The sequence below is a fragment of the Eupeodes corollae genome, chromosome 3, assembly GCF_945859685.1.
Source record: "Eupeodes corollae chromosome 3, idEupCoro1.1, whole genome shotgun sequence".
Taxonomy (NCBI): Eukaryota; Metazoa; Arthropoda; class Insecta; order Diptera; family Syrphidae; genus Eupeodes; species Eupeodes corollae.
In genome coordinates, this window is record NC_079149.1 from 86,550,078 (window position 1) to 86,556,428 (window position 6,351).

Here is a 6,351-nt window from a genome sequence, read left to right on the forward strand (position 1 = left end):
TTTTGTTTGTCGGACTGAAATAAAACTTAATTTTCTCAACCTGTGTTATCTTATAAAGGGTTTTTCAATTGGCGCGGGTAGATTTTGACGCCCCGTGGCGTGTTTTGGTAAAATCTGTCAAATCTTTTGTTTATTATTCAGTTGTTTAGGCCAAATCATCATGGCAAGTTACAATAAAACTTTATTATCAAAATGAGTGTTCCTTAAAGCCAACGTTGCGCGCATGGCGGCCATTTTAAGGTAGACGTGGTGACTCTTCACATTCGGCTCTTCAACGTGCGGTGGTTTTTCGCAGACTTCAACTTGTGGATTTTTGCTACACCTGTACAAGATCCAACAGACACAGGAACTCAAAGTTCATGACCAAAGACAACGCCGAGTCGTTTTTTCGCTGACTGACTTGAAGCGATTTGAAAAGGACCTCAATTCGGGCCGTAAAATAAAAAAAAACAAGCAAAATTGCCGTATATGGGATGACAGCAACCCACGCGAGGTTCACCAGGTGATAATTCATCTTCATAAAGTTACCGTTTGGTGTAGATTTTGGGCCGGCGCGGCGGCAAAATTGGTCTGTACTTTTTTTGGGCCATATGCACCTAGACGACATTTGGTTTGAAGAGGGAGGGGCTACATGCACACAGAAAACACCACGATTGACATTTTGCATGAATAGCTTAGTTTAACTTTTAATAAATTTTACGATATGATAAGTCATATTATTGGAAAAGAATTAAATTACAGTTTCTGATATGCACATTGTAATAGTCTAAGTGCTGGGATCGAATTTTTGTCGTGAAAGGATACCAGTTGATTTAAATTGCTGGTAGACTTAGGAATGTTGATTAGAATAGAAAGTAGAACGTAGAGGGGCCCTTCCGAGAAAAATTTCATCAAAAGTACAACTTTTCCGAAAATTTAAATTGGAAGAGAAACCACTTTAAATGCATCGCATCTTGACGCCTTCAATTCTCTTATTTCAAATATGGTTTCGGAGGTTGCATTTGTCCTGCAGAGGTAGCTGAAAACGCGTTTTTTACGTTTTTAGACTTTTAGGGAACCACTTGAAATTGGTTACATTCTTTTCCTGATTTCTTCGACTCCCTGATTGCAAATATGTTCATGGCAGATGTCTAGGTAGCCCTATTTTCCCAGCAAACATCGTCGCCAAAAAATTACTTTTTTTGGTGTTTTTAGACTTTTGAAAAACTTGAAAGGTTTAAACCTTAAATCTCCCATGCAAAACATTGAACAAATTGATAATGAAGTTGAACAATTGCTGATATGCAACATTCTGCGTAAGAAAGCTATTCAACTATTTCGAACTTAAACGAAAGAGAAATAATATATCCTGTATTCCTGTCCAAATAAAGGAGTAGGTTATGCAAAAAAAGAAGAAAATAACTCGAAGAAAAAAAGAAAGAGCATGCTACGAGATTTTAAGTCTATGACACTGTGTGTTCAAAAATAATACATTAGTTACATTTTCGAAAAGTCTTACGACAAAAGACAGATGAAAATATCTTCTAACGAATACTCTTTATTTAAAACAACACAGCGTGTAAAAAGAAGTCAGACACAACAGTCGCTAATAAAGTCTCAAGATGGCAAATGGATCGCAAGCCTGAAACAAAAACTTCTACAAATTCTAGAGTATATAATAGCTAATTAATACTCGTATATTGTTTTAATCGGGCCAGTCTTTTTTTTTGAGTACATTGTAAGATATTTAAACATTTTAGAATTTGACTACCGAGGTAACAGTACTGATACGTGTTATACACAGTTTTGAAAATATTATAATGAAATATATAACAAATTAGTAAAAATCTTTTAGGATTTAATAATGATCACTTAAAATCACTTAGTAACAGTTAAAAATAATTATCAATATGTAATATTGGGAGAGAATACAGTACTGTCTGGGTAGCGTGAACACTGGACTGCGTGAACACCTGGCTCGCATGAACACCAATTGTTTTATACAGAGCACTCTATAGCGTGAACAACAAAAACCTCGATAGCATGAACAACTTATTTATGCTCCTATGTCCTATTTCGGGGATTTCCCTTTATTTAAAAAATCGTACTTTTACACACACGTACATTTTTGCATCGCTTACTCCGTTGCTATAAAAAAACGATTCACTTTTGAACACGTGAAACTAGCTTCTTTTCTTTGAATTTTGTTTTTCGTCTATCAAGTTTATTTAACGTGCAACAATGTTAACAAAAAAACCAAAGTTCTTGTCGTTGAAAGAAAAAGGTGACATTATCGCGAAACTTGAAAGAGGTGTAGCCCCATCCATTTTATCCCGGGAATATTCTGTCGCAAAATCTACAATTTCGGCCATAAAAAAAAACAAGGATAAGCTCCTTAAAGTGGTGGCCACTAGCCAAATCAGCTCCTTAAAAAGAAAAACTTTAAAACAGGGTGAGTACCCTCGCATGGAACGGATGCTTTATAAATGGTTCTTGAAGCAACGTCAAAAGAATCTACCAGTTGGTGGTGAGATGCTAAAAGAAAAGGCAAAATTGTTGCACGAAAAACTAGAAGAGGAAGGAGGCTTCAATGCTAGTTCTGGTTGGCTAGATGGATTCAAATCACGTTTTGGTGTTCGGCTTCTTAAAATCTGTGGAGAGAAACTTTCATCCGATCACAGCGCAGTTGCACCATTCAAAAATAATTTTGCGAAGACTATCCATGAGCTTCAGCTATCTCAGAACCAAATTTATAACGCTGATGAGTCGGGTTTGTTTTGGAAGTTGTTGCCTGAAAAAACGTATGTGGCTAGAGAAGAAAAAACCGCTCCAGGTAGAAAAGTTGAAAAAGCCAGAATTACATTCTCAGCATGCACTAACGCTACTGGTCTTCACAAAATTAAGCCGATGATCATTGGAAAATCCAAAAAACCTCGTTGCTTCAAAAATTTTGACATTCCTGTTGATTACCGTTCGTAGCTCCAAGAATGCATGGATGACTACCGATATTTTCAAAGATTGGTTTCATAACTTATTTGTCCCTCAGGTAAGACACATTATGAAAAGGTATTGATTTACAAAAAGAGGCTCATACATTTTTTATCAGGTGCAAGATTTCTTACGAAAAGAAGGCTTGCCGATAAAAGCTGTTTTACTACTCGACAACGCACCATGTCAGCCTTCGGAGGCCGTATTAAAAACAGATGATGGCTCTATATTCACAATGTACATGCCACCAAACGTGACACCGTTGATTCAGCCAATGGATCAAAATGCAATTCGTGTTACAAAGCTGTATTATAGAAAAAGTCTCTTACGATTAGCTGTTGGAAAAAAAGATGTTTTGAATTTCTTGAAGTCGTTAACTATAAAGGACGCAGTTTCTTTATTCGCAATAGCATGGAGTCAGTTAAAACCAGATGTTATAGAAAAATGTTGGCGCAATATTTTACCACAGATTTGTATGTATGACATAGAAACACAAAGTTCAGATGAAGAGGAAGATACCCCTCTTAATTTACTAAGAGACAAGTTTAGGCAGCAGCAATTGGAAGAAACAAATGAATTGCAAAACTTACTACAAATTATTATCCCAGAGGTTTGTCTCATATGATTTAGAAATTAAATCATAGATATTAATTGATTATGTAATTTAGGCAACGCCGACTGTTACGGATATCAACACATGGAACGCAATTGATGATACAGTAGAGCCAAATGAAAGTGAATTAGAGCTAATAACATCTGATGAAGATGAAATTGACGAACCTGAGAATCAAACCAAAATAACTGCGTCAGAAGCAATTCAGATTTTTGATAAGGGGATAGAGTGGGCTGAAGAAAATACGTCTGACTATTCAGATATCCTTGTTTTAAAAAAAATGCGTGAAAAAGCTGTGCTGAAGGTGCTGGCAAATAAAAAAAAACAGACATGTATTAAAGATTATTTTAAATAAAAAAAATAAAATAAAACTTCAATTAAAGTATACGGAAACTGTTGTCAAAGTGTGTTTTTCTTGACGGGTAAAATATTGGATAGTGTGAACAACCTGGTTTGCATGGACAGTCTGTGCAATAATTAGTTCACGCTATCCAGACAGCACTGTACTATATCAGTTTTCAAAACAGACTGTTGACATTAAACGTAACGTTATTCACTTATCTTTTACCTAAATAAGGTAAGCCACTTACAGAAATAGCACCTTACAGTTTTCGAAAAATTGACGATGAAAAGGCTTAAAAAAATAATAGAAGAAAGAAAACTAGTTCCGAACCATCAGTCTGCAGTTAGAAATAGTGTTTCCACGATAGACAAAGTACGTCCAATTACGGATGAGGTGGAAAAGCAAGCATGCTCGGCTTTATTCTTAGATGTTACTGAAGACTTTGACAAGATGTGGCAGTTGGAACATGAGTATAAACTGCATAGGAACCTTCCCAGGCAACGTTATGAGACACTGAAATCATTGGTTATAAATCGACTTTTTAAAATACATGCCGGTGAATCTCAAGGAAATGTCCTAGGACCAGCTTTGTGTCTTTAATATGCAAGGGAAATTCCAATTAATACCAAAGATATCATGGTTATGCAAAATTGTATGAGTTTTTCCACTCTTATCCGGAACATGCAAGAAATTTGTTCGATGGTATATTTGTCGTGGAAGTTGTTTCTTTCCTGGAGATCGTAGTCTAGTCTACTGTAAATCATGCGGTACAGTGAGCTTTTGGTTTGCTCCGTGTATTGTGTTCTTGAGGCTTCATCCAGACGAGCTATAAGGCTATTAATTTGACTTCCAAGAGTCAAGGTTACTATAGTATAAGTCAACATCCACCTGCTCGGCTAGTTCTAACCATTCTTTAAACCATCCACTTCGGGATTGGATTGTTTGTAGAACTACTTTCTTTCTTTGGAAGACGATAACTTGGCATATCCAGACCTTTGAGGACGTAATTGACCTGCAGCTTGAGTGTTTTTATAAATAAAAGGTTTCTAGCATGATCATGTTGTTTGGCGTACTCGAAAGAAGTTGGAAAATCCGTTTTATGTAAAATCTGAGCAGTTTCACTTGTTCATATTTCCGACCTCCACACTCTTGCTTATTAAAGCTTTGCTTACATGCTACGTTTATAGCCGTTTTCGCCTTAACAAGTTTGTCAGTGAAATGTTTTTCCATGCTCAAATTCTTAGAAAAGCAGACTTCTAGATATTTGTATTCTTCCGCCAACTCAACTCTTTCACCATTATAGTGCCATTGCTCACTTGCCCCCGATCTTCCACGGCCATTCTTAAAAACCATCACTTTGGATATATTGAAATTTACCACTAGATTCCACCTTTTACAATATTCATCAAGTTTATTTATTATTAGCTGAAGGGACTGTGGAGTAAACGCGAGCAGAACAATGTCAATGCGTACTCGAATCCTGCTGGCAATGCTTCCACTATATCATCAATGAAGAGTGCAAACAAGATTGTAGACTTGTATAAATTTTGCAATACTGTATACCGAACTTAAGCGACATTCCTATCTGGAAAAGCTTGTAATACAGGGCATTGTGATCCACGGTGTCGAAAGCAGCTTTGAAATCAACGAAAAATGCAAATAGTTTCTTATTTCTCGATAGAAACGAGTCAGCAATCGAGCGGGTACTAAATTTGATGGATGGAAGAGTATCATGATCTGAAGCCAGCTGGGAACTCACTAAGCAGATTATTAGAATATATCCAATCACTTAAACGACTGAGCAGATTATGTAAATATCTTATATGACGAGTTCAAAAACAAGATTCCTCGGTAGTTTTCTGGAACTTCAGTGCTTCCCTTCTTGTGGATTAAGATCAAGCCATCGTTACACTGATTTGGGTTGTTCCTTCCTAAAAGATCTGGTTGAATACTGCTGTTAGAGATACAACAAGAGTATCTGTACCGTAACTGTAGAATTCTGCGGGTATAACATCTGAGCCCGCAGCCTTTCGAGCCTTTTGGTTGTTTATCGATATAAACACTTCTTCCTTTCAAATTGGTGCATCTAAAATATTATTTTTGAAGCCATGTTTTGCGTATTGATTATTTGGCGCATCTGGGTTTAACAATTGTGGTCTATTTCAATTAAGACCCGGCTAATATTAAATTTTGTTACATTAAGTTTTCGGACCAGGTTCCAAGACTCAGACGACTTAGTACACTTTGCAGGCTGATGTGCTAGGGCTTCCGAATAGTATTTTTTCGGCAGAGAAGTTTATAATTCTGATTATACTCCATGTAACGGTCTTTTGAAAATTTTTGTATTATACTACGAACGCATATAGTTAAAGTTTTTTTGCATTCGTAAATGTTCCCATTACGATGGAATTCGTGATAGGGCTAAGTA

General features: G+C 36.4%; 1 pseudogene; it reads left to right on the forward strand.

Moving 5' to 3' along the window:
* Positions 1-1,916: 1,916 nt before the first annotated feature.
* On the forward strand, positions 1,917-4,076 carry LOC129951632 (jerky protein homolog-like; annotated as a pseudogene).
* Positions 4,077-6,351: the final 2,275 nt, after the last annotated feature.